The 15,708-nt window shown below is 48.8% G+C and overlaps 1 protein-coding gene across 2 annotated transcripts in view; it reads left to right on the forward strand.

The window, feature by feature from the left end:
* OPCML (opioid binding protein/cell adhesion molecule like) overlaps positions 1–15,708 on the forward strand; it is a 305,368-nt gene that overhangs the window by 140,739 nt on the left and 148,921 nt on the right. The gene's annotated exons all lie outside the window — the stretch shown is intronic.

The following is a 15,708-nucleotide window of genomic DNA, read 5'->3' on the forward strand; positions in this document are numbered from 1 at the left end:
TGTGTGATATGAAACTCAGCCAAATTTCCTGGGTGACCTGATATGGAGGAGTTGAGCTGAGACTGCTGACAAGGGGTTGTGATTTGGGGTGCTTGTCTGAGCAGGGGCATGCATATGAGTAGTCATGAAGACTTTTCGGAAAATTTGGGACCTTTTTTTTGTCGGATGAGCCCTTTGAACAAGGCAGCATTCCAAATCACTTGGAGGAATCTTGGTCTAGTTTTACCATCGTGAAACAGTGCAGACTGAAACACTATAAAGATCATTCTTATTGCCATCTATCAGTGTTTCTATCTGTGTTTCCATCGCATTCTTTTGACAATAGTATATGAGCAGCCAGGATTTATCCTTCGCAGCTAAATCTCTTTCAAGCCATGCAAGAAGCCCAGGAAATGATTTGACAAAAATATATAGTTCACTGAAATTATTCAACCCTCAAGCGCTCAGGTTTAGGTCAGTGTAAATTTGGAATAAATATTTGTTCTGGTTCTTATCTTAGCCAAGCTGATTTACCCAGCAGCAGCTGATAACTCCTTTTAAATTCACTGCAGAATTCTCTTCTTCCAAATGCTTTTTCCTCCCTTCTCCCCCGGGTCCCTGCCTGGGCTTGTTATCGTGGGGTGGCACACATGGGTGCCAGATTGCTGATGAGCTCTGCAGGATCCTCAGCTCCATCTTTTTCCAAAAGGAAAAAAAAAATATGCATGGGAAGTGCACGGAAATGTCTTTTTAAATAGAATGTCATCGAAGAATTAGGAAAAGCTTCTCCAACTTTTCTTCAAAAGCCCAAATTAGGAACAAATATCTGACTTGCACAAAAAATAGTTTAGCTGGTTTATGATATCTTTTCACTGCTCAACTTTTAAGCAAACTTTTTTTGTTTTTTCCTCTGACCCTAAGCATTTCCTTGTTCCATGACAAATCTTGTGAGGTGGCGAGTGCTTTGGAACAGGATTATTTACCCGTCTTTCTCTGTTTTTACGCACAGACTTTAAATGAGCTGAAAACTAGGAGCTGCGCTTGCACTTGGCACCCCTCCCCGGCCCTCCGCACCCCCGCATCCAGGAGAGATGGGCGGGAGGGACATCCAGGAGGGATGGGCTGCAGCATCCCTGCCCGTGCCTGGGGAAGCAGCACCATCTCGCGTCTGTCTGGAGCTGGCACAGCCGGTACCTGCGCTCGTCTCCCCTCCTGGAGAGCCCCCCTGCGTGCAGCCCCCAACACCAGCCCGTGCCCAGCTGCCTTATTCTGGCCGCTCAGCACCTGGACCACGCTTTCCTCCTTTCCCCCCCCCCCCCCGTTTTTAAAGGACAGGGACCTCCGAAGCCGCCTGCTAAACCGAGATGATGTGGAATCATTCAAAAGTGCATCATATTTTCCAGGGAGGTAGGGGTGCCAGTGGTTCAGGACATGCAGAGGTTTATTTATTGATGCTCAGACTCCTTTTACACCAGCCTATTTATACCTGTCCGAAATAACTGCATATAGCACGCTTAGCTGTTCCTTTTGGGGTCTGGTTTTCAAGGGTTTGTAGGACCCAGACTTTACAGGACTAAATAAAAAGGAGTTACCACATCCCCTCTTTATATATATGCTCTTATAGAGTTATAGATACTCTCTTATAGAGTATTTTTTCTCTTACAGCATTCCTAATATTGTCTTAGAGAGTCTTAACTACTGTAAGGCTGCTGCCCCTGGAGGCCACAGCATCCAGAGCTAGTGGTGAAACCAGGACTGGGGACAGCGTAATGTCCAGAGAAGCTCGTTTTGATCAGCTGTTTTTGAGAGGAATATTTCTAGGGCTGTGAGACGCTGAAAGGCAAAGCCAGTGCGCAGTGGCTCTTGCTGGCCAGGAGTTGCATGAGTTGTGGTGGGGAGAGGCTGACAAGCGCAGGATTTGCAGCCAAAGGCCTGGAGATGGCAGGTCTGAGACTGAGCTAGGTGATGCATTTCTTTCTGGGGATGCTAAGGTTTTTCCTGTGTTGGAAACAGCTGACTTCAAGCCGATGCCGAGATGCTGCTGTCTGAAAACGATCAGCTTGGTCCCTGATTAGGAATAATATCCCTTTAGGGGAAACTGAGGCAGATTGTCTTTACAACAGCAGTAAGAGCGGCTATATCCTTTGTAAAGCAGCTCTGGGCACTGTGAGCGCGAGCTCAGGTGGGTTTCTGTTAGGGAACCTTGTGCCCCATTTCTGGGAGCCCTGAGGGTCCTGCCGAGGGGTTCAGCAGGAGCCTCATGTGCACAGGCGCAAGGAAGCGGGGGGCTGGGGTAGCTACACATGTAGCGATTACCAGTTCACATTGAGGAGCTCTGATTCCTTTTGAGCAGCTCTTGCTGTGACACGAGGAGCACGCCGGTTGTCACTTGCTGCCTGGGCACAGACAGCTTTGCTGCCATCTGCAGCTGCCTTGCAAACCAGATGTGTGAATCCCTGCGCCCTCCCGGGGCAGAATCCCTCTTAAGCATCACTTCTAACCCAGGTGGTTGCTTGGGGTTCCCCGAAAAGTTCTTGAAATCGAAAGCTTGAAGTATGCAAGGTAAGGAAAGCTGCCTGCAGCGCAGTGGGGGGTTGGAGACAGTGCGTTTTTCCAGGTAAGGCTTTTAGCTGAAAAGCTGTGAAGAAAAAAAGAAAGAAAACATTTGGAGAAACAAAATGCTACAGCCTCCTTCCCACTAAGAAGTGGGTTTTGTTTGTCTTCTTCAAATTGACATATTTACATTTGAAATGCACCTGCAAATCTCTATATATATTTACAGGTAGAGCCCCAGAAGACAAAACTCGTAGTTTCAGCAAAAAGACTAAAATAGCCTCATGGTTTGGCCTTTATTTTTCCATTCTGGCTAGTAAAGAGTCTGTTATTGGCACAAAGCTACCTGCAAAGTGCCAGGCTGGAGAGCATCGGTCAATACAATCTTGTATCGTATCTGTGGGGACCAGCTAAGGTAGATGGAGAATAAATATTATTCCCTCTATTACCACACTCTTTTTTTCATCATGGATTTATTAGATAGCAAATCCCTTTCTCCTGCGTTTTCTCTAAATTATGTGAATTATGTGGTCTAAAGGCTTTATTGGCGGGGAGTGGGGCAGGGGGCAGTGATGAGGAGTTTGTAGCTGGCAGCAGATTTGGCATTACAGGGCAGGAATGGAGAGCAGCTCTGAATGGCATGGTGCTGCTTTGAACGGGGACTTTGGGAGTTCCTTGTAGCCTTCCAGCCGCCAGCTTGGCTAATGCACCAGGGAAAGAAACTCTCCGTGCGATGCAAAACTCTCCGTGCGATGCAAAACTCTCCGTGCGATGCAAAACTCTCCGTGCGATGCAGAAACTCTCCGTGCAATGACATTTCCTTGCCAAAGACCCTCCCCAGGAGCTCTCCTCTGCCTCCCAGCACTGCCGGAGGGATGAGGCAGGACCTCCATGGGTCCCCAGTGCAGGCAGTGGCGTTGGGGAGGTGGCAGTCGCCCGCTGAATGCCGGTGGCAGTGTTGGGCTGCTGGAGGGCCCGAGGGTGGGAGCCAAATTGGGGCTGGATATTGACATTGAAAGTTGGCTTTTTGAAAGGCACAACAGCCTTTGGTTGCTGCAGAGCTAATTATTATGCAAATTCATGCTAATAAACTCTGCCTTGCATGTTGTTGAGAAGCTGCCTTCCCCAGTTAACATACCAGTAATGAGAGGTAGATTTGTAATTCAGATGCCGGTGGTAATATCCTAAATTACTCTGTGCTATAATGGACTTTATTTCTTTCTCCCCTCAGCTCCCCCCCAGTCCAAATGTCAATGCAAATCAGTTACAACTTTGCATATTTATTGCAGATGTATTTATTGTTGATACAGGGGTGAGACCCCCAACTAAACACCCACCCCCCTACCCCACCCCTGGCACTGCCATGGTGCCGGCTGCTTGCCGGGCGGTTTTACCTGGCCAGCGTTGGCCACCACATGTGCTGGTGGTGCTTGGAGGGTGTTAGGATGCTTTGCATCCCTCCAGCCTTCCCCTGCTCCAGCTCTCACACCGGTTTTGGAACGGGGAGTTTTGTGACACTTGTTTCAAAGAGTTTTTGGCTTCAGTCTCCTCCGTGCTGGTCGAGCAGGGGGACACACACACGCTGCGTGCTGCTTATTTTTGCAGCAATGCCTTGCTGGAGGCCAAGCCTGGGTAGTGTTTGGCATGGGGGGCTCTGCCAGCTGCCAGGGGTGGGCAGGGAGGTGGTCGTGCAGCATCCTCCTCTGTCGGACATCTCCCCTCCATTGTGTTCTTGTTTTTGGTTGGTTTTTTTTTTTTTTTTTCTTCCCAAGGAACAGCTCCAAAGTGGGAAAAGCATATGGTATTTTTTTTTTATTCATTAATTCCTTAGCATCTTGCGGTGTGTGGTTTTACATGACTGCTTATTCCCTGAGTTGGTAGAGATAACCAAGGAAGCACGGATCATTTCCAGACTAAGCTAGGATTTAGGCCTAAAGCTAGTGAACTGAGGCTTAGATTAGATGGCATCAGCCCCCTGTAAGCTGTCTCTGTAAGATTTTGGCCCAACTTTGTCATCTTAATCAACAGAAAATCATGCAAGTCAGCTGTGCTTGACGTTTCAGCTACTGTTGGGCTGCTTCTGTGCCAGAAATACCCTTCTGTTACTCAGTGTCCCGTGTAGCAAAAAATGTAAGCTCAGGTTTCTTTCTGCAGCCATGAACCTGTGTTTGGAAAATCCTGATTTGAGGCCATCTGACAGGGAATGAAAAGCAAAAACCCATCCGCACATGGCGTTGTAGGTAACCACTGGTAAACAACTGCTACCTTCGCTCTGTTTGGGGTGAAAGGAGAGGTCCTGCTCCTTGCTGGTGTTTGGCCTTCCTTTGGAGCAACAGAGGAGCAGTGCCAAAAGAAAAAACAAATCAATTTGTTTTACTTCAGATTTTTGTGGGTTTTAGTTTTCTGGCTTTATAGCTTTCATAGTTTTCCCTAGGAACACGCTGCCGGAGGAGCAGGGACTTTGCTTTCCTCTCGCTGAGCAGAGGGAATGGTAAAGGGCAGAGGTACATCCCAGTGGGTTTAAGCCTGGTGTGGGCTCTGATCTTGCTGGTTCTGGCTTTTCACTTGCTCTGAGGTGTGTTTTCATTATCTTTTACTTTGCTGCAGAAGAGACAACTCCAAAGCTTGGGAGTATTCCTGGCTCTCCAAATCCTTTGCATTGGTACGGACAAATTGGCAATGCCTTGAAAATTGGTTGGGGGTGTGTGTGGGAATATTTTCTACTTCTGGCTCTTAGAGTGATTATTTGGGGAGGGCTCAAACCCATCTCCACTTAACCTCTCCGAGGTTGCACACGCACTGTGTGTAGGTGGTGCATTCCTCGTGGATGATGCTTTCCCTTCCCTGGGTTTGCTGCAGGCTGGGGTCAGAGCGTGTACCCAGTTTAAAACAGCACGAGGGACTGGGGAGACTGCTCTGGGGTGAGACCTTGAGCAAGCGTGTGCATGGAGGCAGCAGCAGGAGTGCCTCCAGGCCTGCCCAAATCAAACGCAGAGGTTTTTGAAGCCTTTGAACATTTTTACTTGGCTTTCATTTGCATTCTGGCTTCCGCACTGCGAGAAACCAGTTAGGCTGAGGCGAGAGGGGGAGACTTTTGAAAGGGACTAGGAAATGCTCTGCAGCTCTGTTCCTCCCTCTCTCTCCCCAGCCTCCCTGCAAGGACCAGGTATACAGAAGGAAGGTCACTAGATACCCGCTGTTTGCTCTGAGTCAGTGTTTGTGATTTTTCCCAGGGCTGTACTAAAATTGTCAGAAACATCCCTTCCAGCCTCAAAATATCCATGAGTCACCGAGGAGCAAAGGGGTGCAGAGCCAGAACACTACGTGCAGCCTGCGGTGGGCAATTTTAGATAGAGAGGAGCCTTGAGGGCTGTGCATTGTTCCCAGCCCCTCATTTGCTTGCTGGCCCCTGCACAGCCCCTCTGATGTGCTCCGGCTTCGCGCCTGTGAGCTGGGCATCACGTGCGTCCTCGCGCATCGCGTGCATCCTCACGGATGCTCGATGCATGCATGCTGGCGCACCTGGTGCATCCTGGCACCCCGCACGCTGGTGTGCTTGTGGTGAGGATGTCAAGTGTTGCTTTGCACTAAACAGAGGCCAAAGGGTGCGTCACAGCCAGGCCTGGGGAGCCTGGGGATGTGTGCGGGTGGTGGGCTGCATGGCAAGGAGCCGGCAGCAGTGTGCAATGCTGCAGCTCTTCCACACGGTGCTGACAAAACTCCACCGCAGACAGAGAATCCTCTACATCACCGCTCCTTTCCACTGGTCCACCTTGTCCCCACAACCCTCCCTAGTGCTGCTGTAGTTTCCCCCATCCCATATGTGGCGAAAGGCTGGCAGTGCCTGCCCTGTGGCTCTGCCCCACCCCGAGGAAATATTAAACTTGACCCCAGGGATGCAGTAAAGAGAAAGAGCTGCTCTGTTTGATGTATAGGATGTAGCTGTCAGCTTCCCGATTGCCGCAGGGTCTGGAGACCCCAGGAGATGCCCTGCCCCTGTTGCATCAGCTGCTCTCCAAGCCCTGGAGTCAAGGTGGACAAGGCAAAGGGTGTTTTCTCCCATTTGCAGGTCAGAACCTGAGGCTGGAAGGGCATGTCCATACTCTGAGGAACATGCTCAGCTTAGGTGCTGCAAACTTTGTAGGGCCTGGGAGATGGTCATTTCCCGAATTCGTGGGGTGGCAGAAGCAGGGGTGAAACCTCTTGTAACACCGTACGCCGGGGCTTCGCTCAAAAGCCAGACTCCCACCGAGTGTCTGCAGTCGTTTCTTAATTGCTTTCTTAACTTTGTTACTCCTCTTCTGTTGGCAGTGCCCTGAAGCAAAGAGTCCCCCAGGTGCATTAGATCTTGCATGCCAAAATTAGCTTCCTTTATTTAATTTTAAATAAACGTTGCTTCCTTTGAGTGCTTCCCAGCATCTGCCGCGGAAGGGGGCAGAGGGAATGTGCAGTTAATTTTGCATGCACCGTTTCTTAAAGAATCATGTATTATTTGGCCTTTTGAAAGTTTTTAATGCTTCTTGCAGCTGTCCTTTGTGACCCTGTGCGAGTCAGGCTCTGTGGCTACAAAACGAACAGATGAATACTTCATGTCTCTCTTGACATATGTCTGCAATGGTTGGAGCCCACGCTTTCCAGGGTGGACATCTGGGCTGTGGTGCACAGTGCTGTCGTGCAGGGAGCTCTGAGTGGGGTCTAGAGGTGTTTGAGCCCTGCCTGGGTTAGGCTGAGCCCCAGGACTGGTTTTACCTGGGCAGACGTGCAAGGTGGGAGAGACAGCAAGGTGTCTGGAGACCCTTCCTCTGCCACACGTGGTCTTGGGCTACACTTAGGATACCCATCCCTCAGCTTCCCGCTGCTTGGAATCATGGTGGGATGGCGTTTGGATGGTAATTGGAGTAATCAGGTGCAGCGAGGGCAGGGAAGGGTCTCGGAAGAGCATGGACCAGGAGGGCCAGAGGGTCTCTCTTCTTGCCAAGTTTACTAAGCCAAGGGCAGCGTGCATGTGTGTGTTTTACGTAGGGTGCTGGAATAATTTATGGAGAGCTTCTCCCTTTCAGCAGAGGAGGTGGTCAAGACGAGAGAATAAATCTTTAAAAGAATAATGTTTTCAAAATCAGGCTCCATGTCCTCGAACCCTTTGATGTATGAGAGCAATAGTAGGTAGGACACATAGTGAAATATACATGAGATCTCCCTGGAAGAGAATAGCGGAGTGGAGAAAATATTAGTGTTTACATCAAAACTCAATTGGAGCACTCGTTTCAAGATGATAGTTTATTATACTGAATGCAATTTAGTCCCACAAGGATGTTTCTTCTGCGGGTGACACGCAGGCTGGCTCCCTACCTCCCCCCCCGCCCTCGCCGTACCTGGGCACTGCCGTCCCCGTTGGGTGATTCATTCCCTCCCTCCCGCTGCAATCTTGGGATGGTTGGGAAGGGGAGGAAATCATCTGCTTTTGGCAGATTGCCTGTTTTGTAGAGACCCAGGGCTGGCGTCGGCTAGGGATGTCTTGACCCCTGGTTGGGAGAGATGCGTTAGGAGATGAGAGGATGCAGGGAGGAGAAACCTGCGGTGCGGCGGGGAGCTGGTTTTCAGGCCATCGGTCCCTCCTCTCTGTCCTGCTGCTTTCAAAACCAAGCGGGCACCAAGTACAGCTATGATTAATGGATGGGAGAGGTTTACTCCTGCTCTCAACCCTGCTGGAAGTTTCACACCTCTTTGCTGAGCCTGAACTTGAGCAGATCACCACTGGGCTATGTTTGCCAGTCTCCAGGGAGCTTAACATCGCACTGTGTGAAGGGAATGGGTGGGGAGAAGAAAGGTGTGCAGGACTCAGCATCCCCTGATGCGATAGGGATGAGGAGGGCAGCGTTTTCAGATAGGTGACCCAAAGAGACCTCCCTCTTTCTGCTCCAGATGCAGCAGATGTGAGGGTCTGCAGTCCTGCCAAGTGCGTTTAATACCCTTTTATTTCCAGTGGATGCACAATGTGACTTGGAACGGCTAATTGCACTGTACCAGGCAGCAGGTATCTTTGGGCAGAGGATCCTAGAGGGCTTGCCTGAATTTTTCCTCCAGACTATGAAGGTGACATGGGGCAGCCTGGTTGTGGGGGATGCTGGCATCGCCCCCCAGCCCTACATGAAACCTTGAGCAGCCACGGCAGCACAGCTAGGCTGGGAATCTCTTAGTGTCCAGCTTAGCCAAGGCGGAGAATATTTTAGTGCCTTCAGGGCATACAGCACAGCAGAAGTGTATCATTTTGTTTACTCTTCTTTTTCTCAATGCGCTTTCCTCTTGCTTATGAAGAGCTGTGTCAGAAATCCCTCCTGCCTAGTGCATTTCTTACCAGTATATTAGCCGGTCTGGATGGTGGGGATCTAACTTGCTCTTGAATAATGTTAGCTGTAAGCTGTGCACATTTTCTGGGCTTTCAGTTGATGCGATTCCCTAGGGCTGGGGCTGTCAGGGCTGGCAAGTGTGATTTGCTTTGCAGGCAGAGGATGAATGCCCTTAGCAGAGTTATTAGTTCTGCGGATGGCTGCTGTGCCAGGGGGGCAGGAGGGGCTGCCCCTGCGACAGGTGCCCCGTTCTACCTGGGTGTGCTCCGATTGCACGAGATCTGAACTCCCCTCTCTCCTCCCCTTCATTGTTTCCTAATGTACAATTAGTTATATGTATGTAAATTACAGAGTGAGAGATTTAAAAAAAAAAAAGATTTATTCTGGTGCAAATGTTGGGTTTTGTAACCCTGTTTCTCTCGAGGGCCCTGGGGTGGAAAGAGGGAGGTGGTGGTGTAGGCGCTGGGCAGCAAACAGGGAGTGAGGATGAGCTTTTCAAAGTCACCGGGGAGACTGGGATGCTCAGTTCCCATTAATTTTAATAAGAACAGGACATCTGTCTCATAGCTGACTTTGAAAATATCAGCCCAAACTTTGTCTAACCCTTAGTTCTTTCTCCACCTGTTGCTAGCTTGTAACAATGCTTTGATGGCATTTAGCAATAAAAGTAGCTTTTAAACATGCGAGTGCTTCCTAACCAGCTGCCGTGAATGGATTTATAGTGAACTCGTTAAAGAGAGAGCGCAGCTTTTCCGTGGTTTCAGAGCTGCTGTAAGGCGGCAGAGAGAACGCCTCTTGTTTTTTTTCTGATGATCAAGAGATTGGCCATCAATCTCGCTCACCTCGGGTCAAGAATATCTCAGGCAGATCTTTAATTTAGTCTCAAAATTTCCAAGAGGAGAATAATCCGTGTTCTCCCCTGCTAGTGATAGGGTCTTCCATGGGAACTGGCTTCCCAAACCAGACCCTCCCTGCTGCTCCTGCCCACCCCGGCTCCCTTGCAGCCGTGCGATAGTTGGCTTGTATTTACCTAGTGATTGACTGTCTATTTGCACACCCGGCGCCGCAGTACCGTTGTCTATCCGGCCTTTGATTTCTTCATCCTAAGTGTATTACTTTGCAGTTGTCTTTATTGAATTTCATCTCACTGCTTTTTTTTTTTTCCGGCTGTTTGTCTAATTTATCACAAGTATTTTGAATGCTGATCCTCGCTTCTGGAGCGTTCCAGGCTTCTCTCTGCAAGATCTCAGATGCTTTCTGCTTTATTATCGCCATCACTGCTGAAATATAAAGCAAATAGACTCTGGCCCGTGGCAGACAAAGGGAACCCATGTGAAATGCCCTCCCTGGTGACAGGGAAATGCTTGGCAGCTATTCCCTGCATCAGTTCAGCCCATGACACGTCCAACCCTGGTGCTACCTGAGCTTTCTTCCCAACTTCACTTGTAGGGGATGTCACGCGGGACGATGTCAGGCACTTTAATGAAGTCAAGGTATATCGCATCTGCTGCCTCCCGCCCCCTCCGATCCATGAGACCAATTACACCGTCAAAAAAGGAAATTAAGTTGGTTTGACATGATTTGCTATTGACAAATCTGCAGTGGCTGTTTCTTATCACTCCATTATCTCCTCAGTGCTCCCAAAATTGATTGCTGTGTAATTGGGCTGCGCGTCTCGCGGAGGATAGGGCAAAATGTGCACAACCCCTTGGGCAGCCAGGGAAGTGGAGGCAAAAAGCAGTTTTCTCCTCAGCTTTCATGGTTTTGGCTTCACATACCTTGTTGCTGCTGGGGGAGGGTGGTCATATGACCTGATATCTATTTAGTATACTAAATCTGAAGAATTACAGCAGAATTCTTTAGATGCACCCGGACAGGGTCCTCCTTCCCTCACGCAATGGGCACCTTTGGTAGATGTTATGGTCTTTTCCATTTTGAAGGTGTCAAAAAAGGGCTATGCGCTTGTTATTTAGGGATATGTGGGATCTCAGGGGAAGCTCAACATTGATCCAATTTATCCCATTGACTCCCAGGTCCCTGGAGAGCGTAAGCAGATATCAAGTCAGCTGGTTCTGCAGCCCAGCGCCTGCCCCCCACTGTGCTCTCCCTCCACCAGCTCCCGTGTTTACTCTCCTTACGAACACCACGATTTAGTTTTATGATCTAGCGATCAATTCTCCATCAGGAGCTCTGGAAAGGCTACTGATGTGTTTCCAATAAATAGTATGTTGAGGAAAATTTATATGATCCTGTCCTGTCCCCGTCTCGTTTCCTTCTGTGCCGCACCCACCTTTTGGCAGCACCTCCAGGAGGCAGAAGCAGGGACCTGTCATTTGTTCGAGGTGTTAGGGAACGAGAGGATATCGATTCCCTGGGGTTAGGAGGACCAGTAGAAAAGGAAATTCATACCACAAAGTCACTGGAAAGGCTGCTGGTCGCCTGAGAGGCTGCCGAGACAAGGAGCGTGCGCTGAGCGTGCCGTAGGTTTGCAAAGAGCGATTGCTCTGAAGTCAGAAATGAAACAAATGTCAGGGAAAATAACTGGAGGCTGATGTTAATAATTAAGCTTTCTAATGAGAGCATTCGTTTTTCTCCAGTAGATGGATTCAGCCTTTCCTGTGCTGGCATTGTTGTGTATAAACTCCACTCAATTTTCCATCTGCTCAGGACAAAACGCAGGGCGGGCAGCAATTCCTCCTCTTGCCTTCTGTGGTGGACAGGCCAGAAGAGGATGGGAACAATTCTAGTTAATGTACCCCCTGCTCCTGGTACACAGACTTCGTTGGAAAAAGGTATTTTCTGAAAGCAAAATCTGCATTTTGCTGAGATTTACATTTGTGATGGTAGGAAGGGACTGGAAACAGGAGCATCTATTATGCCATGGTTTGTTTTTTGTTGTTTTTTTCCTTTTTTTTCCTGGGAAAAATCCAAACTAAGACATTTTGTTTGAAATTGGCACATCAAAACATTGCAAATGCAGTTTGGTACAACGCACCGGTTTGATGAAACAAAGAAAAAAAGCCCCCATTTCTGAATTTCAGCGTTGTGGAACTGATGATTCCAGAAAAACCTTTCAACTTCTCACCCTATCTCAAGATGAAAACAAATGTTGAACTACTGAGATTTCCCAGAGGAAGGAAATTCTGCTTTCCTAACACCTCTAACACTTACTTTTTGTTGTAAATCATTTTGAGCTGTACAGATGAAAAGCTCTGGGTAGATGCAAAATATTGCAGCTTTTTATTTTATTTATTATTCATCATGATAGTTCATGCCCAAAGAGGAATTCATATTCTTTCTTTCTTAGCTGCTGGGACCTAGGAAGATCACCCAGCTATGGAACCTGAATGCTTGTAGTTGTGGAAGAAACAGGAAACTCATTAAATTTTCATTGTTTCTGGCTTAAAGTGTTTATTTTATTTGACCGGCTCTGCTGGGGGATGTCTTCTGGCTCCCAAAGACCCGGTGGGCTTTGCTTTGCCAGGGCCGGCTGCTTCGTACGTGCTCTTGGCACGATGCAGGAGGGAACACAGGAAAAGCAGGGGACCCCGTGGGAACCGGGGTGCTTGGGTTGGGGGAGGAAGAGGCAGCTGACGAGCTTTGTTAATTGCCAAGGTTTGCAGGCAGCCGAGCCCCAGGCGGTGGTGGCAGGACTGTGTCTCCTCCGATGCCGTGCCGGTTGGATTTGCTTTGGCATGAGGCAGGTGCAGCACCTGCTCCCCGCCAGTCCCGGGGGGGCACAGGTAGCTGGGAAGGGGGATATTAAAAGGACATCTGGCAAAGTGCCCGTGTGGCGGAGGAGGGAGGGAGCCTTCGATGAAGTTTCCCCAAATATGCAATTAATTTTGACTTAATAAGACATTTATTGTATAATAAACAACAACTGATTCATGAAAAAATATTTATTGAGGATTTACGGCTGGGTAATGAATTTGTAGCTCAGTTTGCCTCGACTAGATTTATTTACATAGCAGTTAAACCCCAATCAATAATATGCTTTTAATAATCACTATATTTAAGTAGTATTTCAACAATACACTGTAATTAGGCCATGAATTCTGCTGTAATTCTTTAGATTTAGTATACTTTGGGGTTCAGAGTCCCTCCTTGATTGTGATGCGAGTGTCTCATTAACATTAATTAAGTGCATGCCAATCAAGCAGGGAATAAACCTCACTCTCTGCGATCCGTCAGTGAATAGCAATAGGGGAGTGGGAGAGAAGCAGCTCAGGCTTCCCGGGATAGATAACAACTGTTTCGCTTCAGCATCCTTCACTGGCTCATGTATCTTCAGACCAGTCATCACCAGGATTAGCTCCTGGTAGAAGGAGATCCAGGGCAGAGACCAGTGCTACCGATGGGCGCGCTTCCATCCACCCGTGCCTCGCTGTCTTGTGATCTGTGCCAAAAAAGCCCCCAAACAAGGCTCTGTCTGCCTTCAAGATGAAATTGCTGGTTTATACGTGTGGATTTGTGACTACAGCTCAGGCCAGGGGAAGGAAGTCACTGGGAGCTGGGTTTGCTGGGCGCATTTGCTCTGTCTCCGGGAAAACAGCTCCTGAGCTGGGCGGTGCATCACGAAGGATGCAGGACGGTGATGCTCACCCCGCTCCTAGTGCAAATGGGACGCAGGTTTGTGTTGGGTGCAAGGAAGGAGTCCAGCTCTTTGTGGCTGTTAGCTGCTGGTGCAAGGCAAATGACTACAAGGAGGTCTGGTGCTTTGCTTCCCTTGACCTGAGATCATTTTAGCCTGTTTTTTTAGTTGGGTTTAGTATTCTGCTGGGCGCACTGATAAATACGAGAGTGGAGTGGGTGCACTTCAGAGCATGATTCTGCAAAGTTTTGCCGTATTCACAAGGCACTTGGAAGTCTTTCTAGATGAATTACGCTTTAAATCCACATTTTTCTCCTGCTCCTGGTCTGTCTGTCTGTCTAATCTCTTTGTCTTGGCAATTGTACTGCCTGTCTCTGTCTGCAGGCAATGATACTGCTCCTGAGAAAGATATGGGTGTGTATATTTAGAAAATATCTCCTGCATTCCTCTCCCACAAGGGACACTTGAAATGGCTTTGGAAAAAAAAAAAAAGAAAAAAAAAAGCTCCCAAAAATATGGCCCTTCACTCTCTCTCTTGCTTCTGCCTTATTAGGAACAGGGCCCTAGGCAGGAGTGACGCCGTGGAGCCGCACGCTGCGGTGGGGCTGGCGGTGGAGGAGGTGATGCTCTGCTGAATATTTACTGCACCTGGAGAAGATTCGGTGCTAAAGGACTTTTTTTCTGTTTAATTCAGTAAATACTCTCGTGCTGCAGTCAAAGTGTGGCTGACAGAGGCGTGCGGGAGGCAGGGAGGGGAGTGTGGGCTGCAGAGCCAGCCCCTCCTGATGAGCTGGGGCAAAAAACTCAGCGGGGTTAAAAGCTCCACGGAAGAAGCTGCAAGCTTTCCTCAGAAAGGTGCCGAGTTGGGAAATTAAGTAAGACAGCAGACAGGGAAGAAGGATGTGGTGTGTTATGGTAATCGCTCTTCTTAATTGCTTTGACTCCAGTGACCAGTCATTTCTTATCCTAACAAAGACATGATAGCCATCCGGTCCTGATTGCAAAGCAAATCCCAAAGGTAGCTCCTCTTCTTGCTCCGTCACACCCCTGAACTGCCTCGTGCCTGCCAGTCCCAAGGTGTAGCCAGTGTCAGGACATAGTGGTGGCCAGTTTGGGGGTCCCGATCCCATGGGAGCCTGAGCCTGACAAGCCCAGAGGGATTTTGTGGCAGTGAGAGGTCACGCAAGGCATCGCTCTGGCCACCCCCGCTGCCTGTGATGCCCAAGGTATAGAAAGGCAAAGCAGGGCTGCTGCCATCAGTAGGTTACCAAATCCCTTTGAGCTAAATAGGATCCTGATGCTCAGCTATACAATTTGCACTGATTCCTCAGTAAACTCGTGGTCTAAAAGCAACAGAAGCGGGTGGAGAGATGCCTGCTGCTTTTCGGCTGGGCTTGATCCAGCGCAGAATAATTGCGTTGACTGTTTCACTCTGTGCCTGGTAGTTCAGGGCTTAGAAATCCCCCACAAAAGAGACCTGCATATAGAAACTTGACTTGGAGTCCAAAGCAAAGCTGCGACTGGCAGAAGTGTAGATCTTCGGGCTCAATCAGATGTATGAAGACAGGCAGGCAAAGCTGAGATGGGAATATGTTGCTTCAGCTGTGCACAGAAAGCTGCTGAAATTTTCCATATCAGAGAGATGCTTTACAAAAAGGGATGGTCTGGCCTGGGGTTTGCAGGGAGGAAAACAACAGTGATGACGATAGCAGCAACAAAAAGCTCCCCCTGCTTTCCACACTGGTGGGAATTGCTTGTTTATTCTCTTCCAATGACTTTCTGAGCCAGCTTCCTCCATGTACAAGTCAAAAAGCATCTGCCCATCGCCCTTGGTGTGTCACAAGCTGTAGCAGCCTGTCGGGGAAGGTGTCTGCCACCAACATCACCGGTTGCAGTGAAGCTGTGTGTCCAGCCTGGCTGCATCACTGGTGTGAGAGTTGGGCTGGGGATGGCCAGAGAGCAGCTGTGTGGTGGAAAGGGGCTGGCTGAAGCAGTTGTAGCTATTTTTTTTTTTTTTTTTTTGATGCAGAATGGTGATTTCATGCATTTCTCCTCATTCCCGGCAATGTGCCTCTGGGTGATTAAATGAACAGTTCAGCTACAGGAGGAAAATATTGGCCATGCTCTGAGTTGTGCTGGAAATCTTCAAAATGAGCCTGAGCAGGAGGGGAGTGTGCACCGTCGCTCTGCAGGAGATTTTAAACTAGTTTTAGATACTCGGTGAGCGTGGTCATG

Source organism: Falco peregrinus, chromosome 15 (genome assembly GCF_023634155.1).
Source record: "Falco peregrinus isolate bFalPer1 chromosome 15, bFalPer1.pri, whole genome shotgun sequence".
Lineage (NCBI taxonomy): Eukaryota > Metazoa > Chordata > Aves > Falconiformes > Falconidae > Falco > Falco peregrinus.